This window comes from Mesocricetus auratus, unplaced genomic scaffold (assembly GCF_017639785.1).
Source record: "Mesocricetus auratus isolate SY011 unplaced genomic scaffold, BCM_Maur_2.0 Super-Scaffold_100011, whole genome shotgun sequence".
Lineage (NCBI taxonomy): Eukaryota > Metazoa > Chordata > Mammalia > Rodentia > Cricetidae > Mesocricetus > Mesocricetus auratus.
The window spans coordinates 14,638,029-14,657,108 of NW_024429195.1; the positions used below are offsets into that span (position 1 = coordinate 14,638,029).

The 19,080-nt window shown below is 41.3% G+C and overlaps 1 long non-coding RNA gene across 1 annotated transcript in view; it reads left to right on the forward strand.

The window, feature by feature from the left end:
• Positions 1-1,479: 1,479 nt before the first annotated feature.
• The window catches only part of LOC110342304, an 86,549-nt gene continuing 68,948 nt past the window's right edge, over positions 1,480-19,080 (forward strand). Inside the window, exons 1-2 of the long non-coding RNA XR_005880358.1 lie at positions 1,480-1,560; positions 3,772-3,864. This is a non-coding gene — a long non-coding RNA (uncharacterized LOC110342304). The remainder of the gene's footprint in view (positions 1,561-3,771; positions 3,865-19,080) is intronic.

Here is a 19,080-nt window from a genome sequence, read left to right on the forward strand (position 1 = left end):
CAGCCTTCCCAAGAGGAAGCAGCTGCTCCGAGGCCATACAGCTAAGCACCCTCTTTTGTATGAATCAGTCTGGTCTCATACACTAAACTGTATTCTTTCTTGCACATAAAAGTACATATGCATAATACCTAGGGCAGGAGGAGAGGGATGGCTCAGCTTAAGCAGTTGAGCAGAGAGAGGGTGTGTCTTTTACGTTTTTGTTCTATTTAAGCTATAGCAATCATGTGAGCGTCATCCATACAGAACAAAGAGACTGTTTCTCTGTCTCTCTCTACTGTGTGTGCGCATGCGTGTGTATATGTGTTGGGGATATATGCAGATGCCCATATAGCGCACCTGTGTGTACATGCATATCTGTGGGGTGGTGTAGAGGACAGAGGGTAGCTTCAGAATATCCTGAGCACTTTGTCATCTGTCTGTCAGTCTTGGTTTTTAAGCCAGGGTCTCTCATTGGCCTTGAGCTCATCATGAAGACAATGCTGGGTAGCCAGTGAGCCCCAAGTACTCACATTTCTGGTCCCCCCCCCCAGTGCTGGGCTTCTAATTGCAGTATGCTTCCATGCCTGTCTTAATGTGGGTTATTGCAGTATGCTTCCATGCCTGTCTTAATGTGGGTTCTGGGAGTTGAGTTCAGATCTACGTGCCTGAGCTATCACCGTGTTCCCAGGGACAATCCTCTTCTCTGTATCTATGATCTCAAAGTTCATCTCTTCAGAAATTCCCTCAGTGTAACACCCAGAAATCATCTTTATCTTTGTCTGCACATTCCATGATGCAGTCAGGTTAGCATATTGAATTATATACCATAATATGTATTCTGTATTAAATACTAAATTAAATACACAAATGGTTCTGTGATTTCCAACTTGCTTGAAAAAAAAACTAAACCTTACAGTCTATAGTTTTATATATTGGTCTCTTTGGGTTCACTCTGTTCATTTTTAAACACTGACTAATATTCTGTGTCCTGAATGTGCCATTATTTACTTAACCTCCTTTTTTGGTGATAAGTGAGATTGACTTCAGTTTTTTCTTTCTTTAGCTTTTCCAAACAATTATAAATGAACACCAATGTATGTACATATTTCTGCACTTAAACAAGCATCTCTTTGGGATAGAATCTTAGCAATGAGGTGCTGTAGGTTGGCATTCAGTTGGTGTTTACTGGAGAATTTCTACTGACACACCTCACAAGCTAGTTATGGTGCACATCTGCTCAGAAGAACCCATACCCACTAAGGACACTATGATTTTCACCTGAGATTACCCTCTTTGGTAGTTAATGTTAGCTGTTAACTTGACGGAATCTAGGATCACCTGAGAGAAGTACCTGGGGGTATGCTTACAGGGGATTATCTTGGCTGAGTTGAGGTAAGAAGACTTACCCACTGTGGGTGGGGCCATTCCCTAGGCAAGTGATCCTTTGGTGGTGCAAAGTGGAGAGAGAAAGGTGAGCTCCAGCGTGCATGCGGTCCTTGCTGTCTTCTGATGCCATGTGACCAGGTGTCTGATGATACTGTCACTGTGACTTCCCATGGTGATGGATTATGACCTGGAACTGTGAGTTAGAAGAAGCCCTTGTTCCCCTAAATTGCTTTTGTCGGGGTGTTTTATTACAGCAGAAGGAAAAAAGAAAAGACATCTTCTGAGGCTCCTTTGTGCTCGTTTGAAAGTGTACGAGAAGCCTGTATCTTGCTTCGCTACTTGTAGTTTATATGTGTCTTTGCGAACTGTGGGCCATCTGAGGAATGAAAACAATAAATAACTAGTTGCTACTCTATGGTCATGAAGTTTCAGGTGTGCGTGACGAGCAATCACAGAGATCTACAACATAACATGGTGCCTGTGATTTGCAATGCCTCATTGCATCCCTTCAAATTCTATGGGTGAAGTATTCTTACTATGATTAGAAATGCCTGATGTTCTACTGGAAGGTTTTGTTGTCCTCCGACAATCAGGGAGATGGCTTATTTTCATAAGTTTACAAATCATTTCAACTTTGAGACTCTCTTGTTCATAAGCCTTTCCCCCTCTCCTATCTGGTTGTTCGAGTTTCCTTAATCAATGGGTGTGCCAAAATAGACTTTTATCTAGTACAGATACTTTGTTGAAAATGCCGTGGATGGCTTTGTCCTTTCAATGCCTTGTTGTAGATTTTGTTTGTATGGTCTTTCCATGTAACAACATGTTCAAATTTCACGACCTCAAAGGTAACTGTTATCTTGTGAACATTTCCATTTTCTGTCTTTCTCAGGGAGGTCTTTTACATTACAAAATTATAAAAACATCTCACTCTTTTTTCTTCTCACACATGTGCACACAAATTTACGTTTTTATTCTATCTGTAGTTTATATATGTTGCATGCAATTTTCTATCTCCAGCTGTGGGGCTGCAATCTAAATTAATATTTTCCTCAAGCTAATTGATTTTATTGAATTATTATTAAATGGCCTTATTTATACTATATTCAATAGTATAAATTATTATATAGAATATAGAATATATCCATGTACTATATGAAAATTATCCAATAGTACAAATAAGGCTATTTAATAATAACTCTTATTGAATACTTGATTTCCCTCTCTTACTTGAAATATCCACACGTGTGTGCAGACCCATGTGTGAGAGTGTAGAGGGTAACATCCTCAATTGCTCACCACCTTATTTGGGGGGACAGGTCTTTCACTGAACCTGGAGGTCACCAACTGCCTGCAGGGTTTAAACAGCCTCCCTCAGGAGTCCTTTTGTCTCTGGCTCCCAGACCTGGGGTTACATGTGCTATCTATCATACCTAGCTTTTGTTTGTTTGCTTAAGACAGAGTTTCTGTGTAGCCCTGGCTGTTCTGGAACTTGCTCTGTAGATCAGGCTGGCCTTGAACTCAGAGATGCACTTGCCCCTGCCTCCTGAGTACAGGCGCCACCGCGCAGCTCACACCTAGCTTTTATCTGAATGGTGGGGAATCTGAATTCAAGTCCTAGTGTTTGCACAGCAGTGCTTTACCTTGTGAGCCATTCCCAAGCCCAAATGTTGATGCTATTAGAAACCTCATAATCGCCACCCCGCAGGTGTGTTTGCGTTTGCTTCTGCACTGCAGTCTACAGGATCACTTTTTAATTCTCGTGCATCTTTCTCAGCAGAGGACTTCCGTGTGTTTCATGTCAGATAAGGCAGTAACTCTAAGTGCTTGGTATTAAATTGACCTTCATATGATTTAATTCTGACTTCATTCTAAATGCTCAATATTATTCAGAGATTTCTCAACATGTGCAGGTTTTCTAGCTATCAGGACATAGACTCATGATAAATGATGCTGGCCCAACTGCATCTTGCATAAATTTGCAGTGTGACCTGTGTGGCCTTCTACTCCGTGGCTCCTGCCTAGCATCCTCTTACTTACCATGCTAGTGTGTGTTTCAGGATGATTCAACACTCACCTCCCCCAGACTGCACCATTTTGTTTTATGTCCTTGCATATGGGGCCCTATCTTGGTTGCTTTGAGACTTTTATAACTAACTCCACCATAAATATAGAGAGCAGAGGCTAATGGTTCAGAGAATCTACAAAACATGTGCAACTGTTATAGAAACATTTTTTTCCATTTGAGAATGTTAAATATATACATGATAGTTTGTGTAACAGCCAGTTTCACTGAGTTCTGAAACTAGACCACAACTTCCCAAAGGACAATGAAAGTCCCTGATGGAAGATATATATAAAAAGATGTCAAGCTGAATTTTCCATTCTAATGATGAATTTTTCCTCTAGCTGACACAGCTGATTAATGTGTGGACATGTCTGTGTGTGAGCATGCATATATGTCATAGAGACAGAAGACAAAACCAGTGAGTTCCTTCAGAGGTAAGTGGCTTTAATTTTACTTTCTCTTCCTAGTTTAAGTGGTGAATTAATGCATGCTTTAGGGTAGATCAGGCCAGAGACACTTACATGCCAAATATTCATTACAGACAAAAGCCTTTTTTCCCCCAACGTGATTCCCTGAGTGATTGACTCTGCCCCTTTCTCACTTAGCATGTGGACTAACAGGATTGATTGCTTTGACTGACTTAACTTAGCTTCAGATCAATAGACTGAGACAATTGGCTTTCTCCACCATGGCATTGACTGAATCCACCGGTTCGTTTGGTGCCTGGGAGAAAGGATCAGTGTCTTTAATCCAAGTCTTTCCTGTTAGAGACTAGTCTATGTTGCAGTCTTAGTTCTGGAACGCTGAGTTTCACATCAATGAAGTTTCTATTTCTAGTCTAGTTACTTAGGCACAATCTCCCTGTCTTGGCTCCAGTGACTCACAATGATCTGGTTAGTCTTGGTTTTTCCATTCAAAACACTGGCCATGGGTATTCCTCAGACCCATGCTACTTAGTAAAAGGGGTGAGATAATTTGACACATGCATCAAGAAAATAGTTTATGAATGAGTTCTGAATCTTTTCTTCATTAATGTTCCATATTAAATTCAGTACAGTTATTCCACTTAAAACTGGAAATTTGTTTTATTTTACAGTAAGTACTGGCATAGTATCTAACAGAGAGGGTTCAGAAAGCACATGTCAAACAGAGTAGAACTTTCATAAGCCTGCAGATTTCTTGTTTCCCACTGTGGTTCATATACACACAGATGTGAGGTTGTCTTAGCACCCAAATTGGTTTATTTTGTAAGAAAAATCAAAGGGAACATGTTCTGTACCACATGCCCAAGGAATGTTAGTGAATATGCTAATAAAAAAGTGTTATTTGAACATGAAATTCCTTTGCTCTGTACTTCGTGTTTCCTTATATTGGCTATTTCATAGTAACACACATACCCATGTTATTTATGTACTACATATTTACAAATATGCATAAATGCCTTTTAAAAGTTTTTTATGCTTAATTAGTTTGTGTATATGTGAGTGACTGATGGCTTTGTGTATGTGAGTTCACTGCCCAAAAATGCCAGAAGAGGGTCTCCAATGCCCTGGCAGAGGAGTTACACACAGTTATGAGATGCCTGCCATGGATTCTGGGAACCAAACTCAGGTCTTCTTGAACAGCCTGATGTGCTCTTAAACACTGAGCCATCTTTCTAGACCCAGGCTTGAGTAATTCTGAGAAAGCATCCTTTGTCTTGAATAACTACAAGTCTTAGTTATTATATGAAGACACCAATGAGAGAATCTTAATAAATTGTGAAGATTCCTTATGACATTCTCTTGGTCAAATTCCTGGTTGGTTGTGAGCTCCTTAAAGATAAGGACATATGGCAGGTCTGTGGATTGCTATTGCTCGGTTCAAAACTGGTCGGACATTTACTGCTCGGATGAGGCAGAGCCACTGTGACATTCTGTGTAGTTTCCCAGGGCCAAGGCTCCTGCCTTTGTCATTTGGGAATGTCACAGTTTCATGTTACACATGAAGAACTTGAAACAATGGATTCACATGATTTGCTACTACATGGCAGAGTCAAGTTTGAAACCCAAGACCTTTCCCATGTTATTCCCAGTAAGTCAATAACTAGAAATCCAAATTTGTAAGTACAGACGGAAGAAGATAAATTACCACCAACTCATCACTAAAATGGGATAATGTTGACTGCTTTGCATGAAGGGTGGTTCTTACAGACATGCTTCCCTCTAATCTAATCACCCAAGAGCCAGAGATGCTTCTATCTTGTTCCTCTTCCTTCCTGGATCTTTTTCCTCACACCTCTGAGTTCATTTGTCTGTTAATATACTCAGTGCTGTATCCATGCCTTGGATAATTTTACTACTCAACAGAAGGAGTGAGCACCATTTCTAGTAAACTAATATGCATCCAAACAGACCCTAGGAGCAACAGAATGGAAAGATAATAGGTAAGAGGTGGGAGGAAGATATAAGCGATCTTTGAAAATCAAAGTGAATTGTAGTACTCATTATCTCTTGATGAGAAAGAAATTAGAAACCGGATATTCCATTTCTAATTCAGAATGGCCCACACAGAAGGAATGTGAAGTCCAAGCATTCTTTAACTTCTCCAATCATCTGTCCTTTCAGAAGTGATTTACTTTGTTATTTTTTTCCTCATAGTTAAAGGGTTTTACACAGAGCCCCAGAAGCTTTCAATTTGGGAGTTGTGTCATTAAGAAATTGGGGCAAAGGGGCTACCTGGATTTGTCTCTCTAGGCAAGAATTTGTTTTTGGAGAAGGAAAAAAAAAAGACTGTGTAAATTATGGTGATACAAACTTCTATTTCTTTTTCATCTGAGTAACCTTTCCTGTGGCTAGTGTTTCATGTTTCAGCATTTTTAGATGTAAATATTTCCCTCTGACCCTGGCATAAATATGTTTTTGGTAACACCGAGGTATATTTGGCTTTAAAATCAGTGACCTCTCGTTAAAGGGCTCCCTGAAAGACAAGAAACGAGAATGTGGGAGGAGATGGTGATCTGTTTAGTATTTTATCAGGCTTCTTCTGGGTCTCCACTGGGATCCCCAGTGTGGCTGTCTCTGCTCTCCCCACACTAATCACTCTCTCCTTTAAATTCAGGAGCATCATGCCTGGGCGTCCAGGGTCAAAGACAAGATAAAACAATGAGAAAGTCAATTATGGTAAAGAAGCCTCTGGTAGTAAGTTAGAGGTAGCTTCATGATGATTTTGGCAGCAGCCAGTAAACACAGCCTGCTTTCAATTTACATCATTAGGAGTAACTGTATTTATAACCTCGATTAGGAAAAAAAATTTATGCCTGGGAAGGTGATAAGGTCCAAATCTTGTTCCACTTAGAGTGATTTGAAATGTAAATATGCAGCATCTCAGGAGAAATCAGACCCTGTGCTTCTGAGCCTTCCACACTGCAAGAGCTACTTGCCTGAGGCTGGAATCTGGTTTCTCTGCTTGCACCATCAACTACACTCAGCTCTGCCCACTGTAAACAGAATTCATCCCTTTCAGAAAGGACATGTAAAGAATACCTACATAAATTTTCTCTTTGTAGTTTTGTATCTTCTTAGGACAAAAAGACTAGCAACACAACCAAAGGGAGTCGAACAGGCTCTGGTGTCTGATATTTTCAGACATAAGGGCTTTTGTCATCAACAGATGTCACCATCCTCATGATAGAGAGTGGCTGGATGCCTAGTAATTTGTTCAATGAATGTCTATGTCATTTTCAAGACTTGCATGCATTTGAACAACAGCAGTGAGCACATGGGAGCAGTGGAGTCCTCTATGACTGGAGTGACTGTCACACTGGAGACAGAACCTCATGCTATTCCCAGGAACTACTAGGGAACGTCTCCTGCTTTGCTTTCCTCTCTCTCCAGACTCACAGCATCCTCTGTATTCCAAGAACCAGCACAAAGACTTCATTCTTTCAAGAACCCATCCAGCCCATCTCTATGCATTGGCTGTCAGATTTGCTCATCCTTTCGTTGCACTCTTTTCCTCCCGAGGTCTTCTCAAGTCTGCTTGAGACGATTCCTCTGTGAAGATCCCCTCCATGGCCACTCAATACAAACCCACACTTCCTCACCCCAGCCACTCTTGATCGAGTGTCTTGTTTCAGTAACACTTTTTACAATGTGAAATTAATTATTTGTTGGTGATGCTTCTTGTTAGACTATTCTCCATGGTTTCAGGCTTTGCCTTTCTTGTTGTCTAGAGCTGTGAGCACCTGTGCTCACAGGTGCTTATTAAATGTTCACGAATGAATGAAAGTATATTAGTGAGGTTGCAGACTCATAATAACTCCCAGTTTTCCTCCCAACTGGAAAACATTGGCTGAAATTCTCTTCTTTCCATATGGACCCGACTGACAAATTGGCTATAAAAATAGGCATTTGATGACTGTTGTCCTTTTTTTTTCCAGGAAATTTTAATTATGTTCCCAAATTAAGTCAAAGGGTTTAGAGAGGTTGTAGACAGAATCTAACAGTACTTAATAAAACACAGCTAAACTGTCAACTTTGTTTTCCTACTCCATATATTTATTCATTGTTGTGACCAAAATGCCCACAAAACAACTTAAATAAGAGGACAATGATTTAGTTCACAGTTTCTGAGGTTTTGGTGATGGCCACATATCTCTGTGTTTCTGGGGTTATGTGAGGCAGGACATCATGGTGATAGGGACACATGGTAAGATCTGTTCTCCTCATGGCAGCTAAGAATCAGAGTGATAAGAAGGGATTAGGAACAAGATGCCCACAAGAACCCACCCAGTGTTCTGCATCCTCCATCAAGATTTTATCTTCTAGAGTCTTCTTTAATGTCCAAATATAGCACTACTAGGTAGGGACCAGGGCTTTTAATTCAAGTTCTTTAGTGAGACACTTCACCCTTTAACCACAATAGTCCACCTCTGACACCAAAAGACTTCTATCTATCTCATGACAGAAATACATTTAATCCGTCTCCAAGAGTGCTTAGTAGTTACACCAGCTCTAGCATTATTCAAAAGTCAAAGTTAAGTTTTTACTGTGAGCATCTGTAAAAATATGAAAGCAAGTCACATACCCCAAAAATAAGATACTTCAGACTAGGCATTCCTATTACAAAAGGGAAGAATTTGAGATTAGAAAGGATTAAGTCAACAGAAGACTGGAAACAGCAAAGGGCGCATAAATCCTGTAGCTCCATGTTTTGGGTTCATGTGTGTGCAGCCATGATGTGAGCCTTAGTGTGCCTGGGCAGCCTTGCTCCCTCATTGTTGCCATTTGCAGTCCACAGACCTCTCTCTTGAGCCATTTCTGCTGACTGACTGCAGAGCTTCTCTGTATACAGCCTAGGTTTCCAGAATCCCTAATACAATGGAGCCTCCACTGTAATGTTGTCTTTGTTTTTACAGCTTTGTACATCACAGTGTTAGAGTGGAGCCATTAGTATTCTAATCCTGTCACATACTGCCTGGCCTCTCTTGCTTGGGTTTCAAATCCTGGTGGAAGCTTCTGTTGCATTCCATACGTCCATAAAACTGGTTTTAAATGTTCAATGCCAACGTCTGCGACAGGCTTGAGTAGTGGTTGAGCCTCCATAAACTACAGCTGTGGCAGCTTCTGAGAGCCCAGGCAGCTGAACCCAGTAAAGTGAGTCCCAGGGAAGTTCCTAGGAAGCTGTGTTTAGGCAGGGTGCCCCACAGGTTCTCCTCAGGGAAAAGCCTTTCTAATGAGTTTACTCTTCTGTGTACTTGACATGACAAAATATAGACTCTGGATAATTTCTCAGGTTTACTCAAAGTGTCTTTCCTGTGTTCTTGGTATGCATAGCTTATTTTCTTTCTTTCTATTATTATTATTATTATTATTATTATTAGAGACAGGTTCTTACAATGTAGCTCTGATAGGTCATGAGCCCTTTGGACGAGGGACCCTTTCCCAAAGGTTGCCTAAGACTATCGGGAAATTCAAAACAGTAGCAAAATTACAGTTAGGAAGTAGCAACTAAATTTTTGTGGTTGGGGGTCCCTACAACATGAGGAACTGTATTAAAGGGTTCAGCATTAGGAAAGTTGAGAAACCCTGTGCTATGTAGATAAGGCTAGCTTCAAACTCACAGAGATCTACCTGCCTCTGCATCCTGAGCAAATTCTGGAATTAAATGCATGCACTACCGTGCCTGGCTTTCTTTCTTTTTTTAATATTATTTTCTTTATTTCTCATTATGTATATGTATGTGTGCCTGGGTGTGGTGAGTATGTGCGCATGTCTACAGGTGCTTGCAGAGCTCCTGGAGCTGGCATTAGACTCAATTGTGAGCCACCTGCTGTGGGTGCTGGGAATTGAACTCTGGTCTTCTGCAAGAATACTACACACTCTTGGTTAATGAGCCCATCTCTCCAGCCCCAGGTTGCAAAAGATCTCTTCAAGCTGGGCAGTGGTGGTGCATGGCTTTATCCCAGCATTAGGGAGGCAGAGGCAGGCGGATCTCTATGAGTTCGAGGCCAGGCTGGACCCAAAACAATACAGAGAAACCCTGTCTTGTAAAAAACCAAAAAAAAAGGGATCTCTTCAGACTCTTTTCCTTCTCTGTCATCAACTTTGCACTGGATTCTATGACCAAATCACAAGATTGCCAAGTCTTTCTGGTCTCGTGTAAACCTGACTAACAGCAGATAGTAGCTACCACACTGTAGCTTGACTCTAGTTCTTTGAACATTTTCTACCAGACTAATTAATCAATCACCTTTAACCTCAGGCTCCTTTGCGAAGTTTTGGGGCACATATATCGTGCAGACAGCTGGGTAGAGTGAAATCATTTACCGGTGGACTACTTCTTAGTTCCTGATTGGAAATGAGTAGTCACATCAAAGCTATCTCTAAATAACCACATTCAAGAAAGATCTCTAGAGACTGTGGGCTAGTGGAAGAGAGCTGTGGTTTGGTTAACCTATGAAGAGTACTTAGAAGTTGTCTTATTTGCTTCAGAGTGAGGACCTGGGAAGTGCCACCCAGGTTAGCATTTCAGTGAGACATGCCTTCAGACAGTAGTCACAGCAGGAGAACTTTAACCAGTAAGGGGCACTATATAACAAGAGTGGGAAACATACGTTGCCTTCTATTTCTTGCCTTGTGGCTGAACAAAGGGAGACAGAAGAAGGAGTAAGCCTTCCGTTCCATTGTTGCCCTAAAAGCAATGCTTGTCCTGCATTCATCATTTCTGTTCTCCACAAGACCTGTCTGACCTTTGCCCCTAACCGCCTTCCCCTTTTCCTCTTAATTATGTGCTATGGATTTATTGTAGGCTATATGCTTTGACCCTTTGAGGGTCCACACATCACTGGCACAGCTGAGAAATGTTTGCACTCCTACCAGCCCTTTGACCTCCTGAGGGCAATCTCACCCCTGTTAAGAATGCTGTTTCTAGAGCAGTAAATCTTAAGTGAGGACCCTTTTGTACCCCAAGGCAAATTTTGGTAAGATATGTATATTTAGTTGCCCAAACTGGAGAAAGTCATACTAGGACCAACCCAACAAAGCAGGACGTACTGCTAAGATGCCTTTGATGGATGGGGCAGCTTTTCCTCAGCAAAGGCTGAGGTGAAACTTTAGCATGGATTCTAGAACACATAGGCTGAGAACTTAAAATAGGAGTGAAGACAGGAATTAACTCAGGGCATGGAATTAAAAATTAAAATATCTGAATATGATCTTGAATCTACAGAACTTGAACCCAGTGCTCTACAGAGCAGTAGAGGAAGGTTGGGTGAATGAACCAGAAGTGTGGGAAAAGAATGCTGTTTCCTGACTGCCTGTTCCTGAGTTCAGCTTGCTAACAATTTGTTTTTGTGAAGTGTGTACGTGTGTGTTGGTGTTCACAGAGGCCAGAAGAGGGCTTGGATTTCTTGCACCTGGAGTTCCAGAAAGCTGTGGGAACTGCAGGCGGGACCTCTGTAAGAGCAGGAAGTACTCATCACTGCTGACCACACCTCTCTAGCCCTCAAACATTCACTTTTATATAACTGGTTTAGGGTTTGCAAACTGGATTCACATGTGCATTAGTAGCTTTCTTTATCACTGTGGACAAACACTGACGGCAGCAACTCATAGGAGAAGGGATTTATTTTGAGGGCACAGTCCATCATGGTGGGGGGAGGCATTCGAGCTGAAGCAGCTTGACACATGCTGGGGGAGCTTACGTTGTGGTTTGTTCAAATCTTGGTGGACCCAGAAGCAGATAATTAGAGGCAAGGCCAGGCCCCAAAGAACCTGCTTCCAAGCTACCCAGCTCATTGCCAGATGCTCTCTTCAGATGAGAGGAAACAGGTATGTGATATCGCCAACTGTCCTCTACTAAGGAGAAACTGTGGTGACTCCTTCCTTCAGAGCACCTGGAGGCTTTTCTGCACCATGTATTTATATGTTGAACATACTACAAGTAAGAAAATGGGGGATGATCAAGGCTCCTTTAAAATAGACTTTCTGCAGGGGCTGTATTTCTATACGACTGCATAGTGTCTATGATGGGGCTCCTGGAAGTTGGTAAGCTGGCTGAAAATGCACTGTTTGAAGGCAGTCTCTGCAACACATCTGAGGTCTCAATAGAAATCGTTTGGCCTATCCCATAAAGTCTCTTTCCCCATGGTGCAACCCCAGGGAGGCCAGTGCAGACTTCCTTACCTATCAGGGCAATAACAGGTTAAGAAAGATCTAGGCATTCTAGAAGGAAGTTTCTCAAGTCACACTTCTGCATGCCATTAGCTTGATAAGCTACACAACAAGGACAGCTAGTATCAAGGGGAGTGTCTTAGGTTAGGTTTCTATTCCTGTGAAGAGACCCTATTACCATATTTTAAAGGAAAACATTTAATTGTGATGGCATTTAGTTCAGAGGTTCAGTATATTATATCATGGTGGGAACCATAGCTGCATGCAGGCAGACACGGTGCTGGAGAAGGAGCTGAGAGTTCTAAATCTTACAGGCAACAGGAAGTGAGCTTTCACTGGGTGATGCTTGAGCATATATGAGACCTGAAAGCCCGCCTTCACAGTGACCTCTATTAACAAGACCACACCTACTCCAACAAGGCCACACCTCCTAATAGTGCCACTCTCTTTGGTGGCCACTTTCTTTCAAACCACCACAGGAAGAAAAAAAGAGTGGATCTGTAGAAGCATGTCAAAGGCATTTTCTAGAGATGTATGCTTCCAAGAACAGAAACCACTGAGGCAGCCACGCGTCTCAAGATGGCTTTCAGTGTACTGGTGGGAGAGGGGATCTCAATTTATCAGTAGAGAGACAGATAACCACATTTAGAATTTATTTATGGCTTACGTTCCTGCTGAGTATGGTGGAAAAATCTTTAAGTATACATATGCTGCATACATCTTATGGTGGAAAAGAACGCACAAGATACAGGGCAGTTTCTGTTACCAGTCTTCTGTTTCTGGGGGATAGGTTCAGAAGTCTTAGGGAACATGTCTAGCCAGTCTGGATTCTTGCTGTATGTCCTTCATTGTTTTGTCCTACAGAGGTAAGCTGTCTTCAGAGGTTATGTCTTAAACTTTTGTTCTAAAATACAATATTTATTTTCATACTCGTTTAAATTCTGTCTAGTACACAAGGTCATCCCATAATATGGTGATATGGAGCGTGAGTCTCTAAGCTGAGAGTTGTGTGTTTATGTTTTCTGCCTTGGTGAGAACTCTGGGCTGACACAGCTTAACTCTCCTCATGGCTTCACAACTGGAATAGATCCAAAAGATCTTGTGATGGGAAGAATTTCTTTCTGTTTAGAATACGGACTACGAGCAAACTTTGCATTTGCCCAGAACCATGACAGCTCCATGTTGTACCTGATTGACTGCTTTGGACTATAAGTAACAGAGTGTCTGGTTTGGTCTGACTGAGGCAATGAAGACACAGAGCCTCTCCTATGAAAGAGGCTCATTCATTTAAGAACTCTACAGAGGGTGGTGCTGTTTCTGACTCTAGCATTAACTTTGACCTCCAGTCCTTATCTAGAAGGAGAGAGGGGCACAAAACAGAACCAGCAAAACCTTCTCTCCCAACCAGGAATAGCTCTCATTTGGTCCAGCAAGTCAACTGTCAACTGTCATGAGCATTGTCTCAAAAGTAGTTGCCCCAAACAATGGAGCAACTGGAAAAACTGAAGTCACTGTGGGGATAAAAATAATAACAAAACGTAAAATGTGTTAGAAGATACTCTAAAAATGAGAAAAGCTTGATAATCTTGGGTTCTATTTTATCTACAATGTACAAAGTTCCAGTATGAGTCAACAAAAGCTCCAGAGTAAGCCCTTGGTCTCCCATCTTCCCTTTGTTTAGTACCACGTAAGAGACAATGATTCACATACTGTAGTGATGGATAGATTCCAGTTTTTTGTCTGTTTTCCCTCACTGGAGATCACTGATAGAAGCAGTTTAGAAAGATGGGCTATTCTTCTTTGGCTTCTCCTCTTCCTCTCTTAAACTCCACAGGTACTCAAGGTAAGCTCCCAAGAAAGCAATGCATATTTGACTTCTCCCTGGTAATTATCACTGACCATAGGACAAAACAGATGCTCAGGTAACTGCTGGGGCAGTCACAGGAATGGGGCACTTCCAACATGAGAGTGGGAGGAAAGAAGGGTGGGTCACTGATTGTTCATTGTTCGCAAAGTGGAGACACGGGAACCACATTCTATCCCACTGTCAGGATTTTCTGTTTGTTTGTTTTTTCCTAGAAGTAAAAGCATAATCAGTTACTTCTCTGGGACGGAGTCTCAGCTGATGGCTAACGATGGTGTTTTAAGGAGAACTTGAATTAAAGTCATGAGTTTTGTCATATTTTGTGAAACTTTTAGCTTTTCCTCAAGAAAACAGATGCAGGATTTGTATAAAGAGCACTGTGTGTTTTGTTGGAAGATGTTAGTATAAATGGCTGCTCTTGGATGACCATGCTATGAAATTTCAATACAGACATCTTGATAAAATCTGAACTCCCAGTTTTCTTACAACCTACAACCATTTGATGCCCTGCCATTATGTGAGTGACAGCTGGGGGTACAGGGCAGGAATGGTAAGTAGGGCGGCTTCTGGAGTTTGCTTGAATAAGTCCTCAGAGGAAGGCATTTCTCTTCTTTTCATTGACTGTTGCTCACTTCATTCCGCTGCCTGACTCTGGGCTCCATGAAGGAGGTATCAAGCCAGGTCCTCCATGTCTGTTGGAAGGGTGCAACCATTCCCTGTGAGACTCTTAATAGTTCCTGTGTAATCATTAAGGTGAATCAGTATCAGGTCTATGCTTGCCACATTTGAGCCATCTATATTTTGATTCTGCCCTTGCACTCCTAGTGTATTAACAGCATGGAGTGACCCTGGTCAGAAATAAGTCACGTGATGTCTGCCACATTTCTGTCAGAACCTTCCTGAATCTCAGAATGAAAGTCAGAGTCCTTGCTTTAAGTTACAGGACTTGGATGACCCCTCCCTCTTCTCTCACTCTCTGATGTCATCTTCCTTCTTTCTGATTGCTTGCAGTTTGTCACACTGGGCACTGTGCTACGTTCTTGGAATTCCTGCCTCTTCAGTGTCTTAGAATTTTCTGCACTTGCTGTGTAAAGGATTTCTTCTATAACTGTACTTTGGGGAGCTGGCCACTTTCTCCAGATCTCCCTTGAAAGTTACCTTCTCACCAAAGTCACCTTTTCTGGACATCCCAACAAAAATACTTCTTTTCACTCCAACAACCAATATTCCATCCTTCATGTCACCCCTACAACTAATACTCCATCCTTAATGTCATCCCAACATTTCATCCTCCCTGTAACCCCAACAATACCCTATTGTCCCTGTCATCCCAGCAATTAAAACTTCATCCTCCCTGTGACCCCAACAAATAATACTTCATCCTCCCTATGACCCCCAAAACTAATACTCCATTTTCCCCTCTAACCCCAACAACTAATACTCCATCCTCCCTATCAGCCCAACAACTAACACTCCATCGTACTCTCCAGCTATGACTTTGTTTTTGTATCATTTTATTATTTGTTTTGAAAGCTGTTTTCCTCATCAGAAAGAATATAAATTTCACAAGGGAAGAATATTTTCCCTGTCTTCCCACCCTCACCCCCATACCTAACAACAAGACCTGCACCTGTACCGCTGGAGATTTCACATCAATCCACTGAATGCTAAGTGGCTTCGTTCCTTCAGTCATAGCCAGTCTTCATTTAGTGAGAGCCAAGCATTATGCTGAACACGTTTCCAACAAAAAGGAACCAGAGACGAAGTCTCTAACCTCATAGAATTTAAAATCTAGAGTGAAAAGAAGGAATTAAGCAAGTGTCCATTTTATGCAGAGAAATTTGAATTTCTTATAAACTAAGTTTTACAGCATTCATGATTTTTAATTGACACAGTGAAGATGAACACCCAGAAGTTGTGAACACCCAGAGTTGAAAATTAAAACATTAACCCCCTTCGTTTCTACAATGCTAGAGTTAAGATCCCTGCTCTGGAATGCTGCTGACTGTCACTGTTGGTGCTTCTTCCAAATGCCCTTCTCTGCACAGGCGCTTCACTGTTGTTTGCATCTATTTAAAAATTATTAGATGAAACTCATCAGTCATTATTACCACGGACAAGCTTCATTTGATCTGCCCTTCAAGGACTTCAATCTAAGAATAACAACTATTTTATCTTGCTTGTCCCAAATTTAAAAGAGGCCCTTTAGCTCCCGATAGCACAGACCAATGTGAAAACGGAGTCTCTGGATAAGTGGACATCTTACCTTCCACCTCACACCAGAAGTTGTTTCTGAAAGTATAGGGTGACTCTGAAATTTGAGCCCTCAGTCATAATTCGTTTTTCAGTTTGATGTTTTTGAATAGAATGAAATCTTAAAAAGGGATCTACTTCAAAGTCAATTGTTTTTTTTTAGTGAACTCTGCTTTTGTTATATGGGAAATTTTCAGAGAATTTCAAACTTTTCAAAAAATTAATTTTAGGTGAGTTCTACGAAAAGAAATTTAAATGTCAAAAAACAGTTTTAGACAGACACTGGCTGGTGTCATAGGAGACCATGACGTATGTAGTTCTGCAAATATGGAGAATTCTTTGCACCTGGAAACATAATAATCCCAAGAGCAAAGGGTCTCACTTTGGCTACTGTTAGATGCTGTAGTCACGAGGTCACGGCTTGCTCTCCCAAAAGAAAGCAGCAGTAGAGTGAGAAGAGTCCTGCCTTTGTGTACAAAGCTCCATGTAACAAATGAAGGAAATGAGCAACCTACAAAGAGAAGAGGCTTCAGGCATTTGCTAACACTTAGGGCCTGTGCAACACATGGCAGAGGGGATGGAAGGGTGAGAGGACTCTCACTTTTGTGCTCAGGGAGCCCAAAGTAGGAAGAGGTGGAGGTGGAAATCTCACTATCTCTTTGGAGAGTCAGTTCTTCAACAACTCTCCAAGTCCCAACAGGCTGTGTATCTTAGAGGTTCACCCTTTCCCATATCACTGGACTGGAGATTAAGCCCATCTTATTGTTATTTCAAGTCCAATTAATTTATAGTACAGCTTCACATCACTGTGTAGGCAAAAGAAGGTTCTAGAAGGATCCACATGTTTCTCAGACATCCTGATTTGAGGTGAAAGAATTAGCATGGGGCTATCTCTCCCTTTGATTATTTAATTCTTCCTGTCTGAGTTTTGGGTCAGAGGAGTCTTTTAGTGCATTCTGAAGAGGAACTTGTGTGTCAGTTGGGGTGGAACTGGATCAGTCAGCTAGCTGCAGAGTGAAGTCAGGACCCCAGGGGAGGGGCAAGCTGTGGGAAAGTGAGGAGTAGGGAAGAAAGACTTTTCACAGACTGCTTACTTTTCCTGCACATGAGCAGATTCCAGAGTCAAAGCCACCCTGGACTGGCTCTTGTTTCCCATGCCTTGAAAAGACACATTGATCACATGACCTGAAAAGTCTTTATATTTCCCAGTAACTTGAAGGGCAAAGCATTGGCTTTCAAGGTTGAATTTACATATACTATGAAGACATAAAGTGATGAGCGATGTCCTTCTGTATGCTATGAATATATGTTTCTCTTATTGGTTGATGAATAAAGCTGTTTTCAGCCCATGGACAGGCAAGATTTACCCAGGTGGGAAACCCAAACAGAGATAGAGAAAGGTAGTAGGCGGAGCCAAAGAGACACCATGTAGCTACTGAGGAAGCAAGAGACCTGGGCATCACCGACAAGTCAAGACCACGTGGAAATATACAAATCAATATAAATGGGTTAATAATTAAGAGAGAGCTAGCCAATAAGAAGCCTGAGTCATTGGCCAAACAGTTTATAATTAATATAAGCCTCTGTGTGTTTATTTGGGACTAAAAGGCTGCGGGACTGAGCAGGATGGAAACTTTTGTCTACAATAAAGGAATAATTATTAGATATAATTTCCCCCAATCATGGTATTCCCATGGAAAGCAGTAGGAATATGGTAAAGGCTTGTAGATGGGTAAAATATTCTTTCCAGATTGATTACTTATCATTAACATTAATATCCAATCAAGGGGAAGGTGGGGTGAGGCATGTTGTCATGGCCTTTATAATGCCAGGCTGGCTAACACCATTCCTTTGCTTCATTAGATCAAGCAGGCCATCTGTATTTTGTCCTTTAGTTGTTTTGTGGATCTGTGGTTCTTGGAATAGAAATGTCCAGTCTTTTGAAGAAGAGAACATACTTCCTGCATTAGTTCCTTCAGCCTTACAAACCCGAAGAGAATGCAACCCCAACTTTTAAAATCTATATTTGTAAAAATATAAGACATTTCAAATTGGACTATAAAAACTGTATCAATTCTCATTACAGAGACTATAAAACTCGGAATTGTTTACAGATATTTAAACATAAGAATAAATGGGATATGAGTGGAGGGTAGAGAGTAATTATTGAAGGGTAGAGATGTGTGTATGGTGTTTGTGCTTGTTTGTATGTGTGTCCTGTTGTGTGGGGGTACATGTCACACATGAATGTATGCATGTGGAGGTCACATATCAGGTGTCTTTCTTATGTACTGAATTGGGGTATCTTGCTGAACCCAGAGTTTGTTGTTTCTGCTACTCAGATAGCCATCTTAGTTCAGAAATCACCAGTTTCTGCTTTTGGAGTGCTGGGAAATCTATACACCATTTGAATGGGTGCTGGTAATTTGAACCACTAAACTCTAGAGCTCTGGTGGCAGAGTTCTTCTCATGTGTGTTCTAATTTCTCTGAAACTCTTTCTTGAATTCCAGTTTTGTTAGATGTTCAGGTTGGGTGAGATGATGGGTTGTTTGAATTGTTTCTATACTACCTCATGTTAAATGCATCTACTGATCCAGTTATATAACAATTTGTTGGAAATTAGCATAATTCAATAAGAATCTATAGGATCTGTGAATGTAGAGAATTTGTAACAGAATGAAACTTCCGACTTGGAGAATTTCAAACCATTCAGCTTAATCCACACATATGTCTTGTGGAATAGCTCAACCCTAACCAACACTTTCACCACTATGTTCTTGTCTAACTGCTTCTCAATGATTTACCAACCTGAAATCTTGAGTCACCCTGCTTTTAAAACACCACTGTGAACTGCTATCTTGAGAGCAGCTTAAAATTG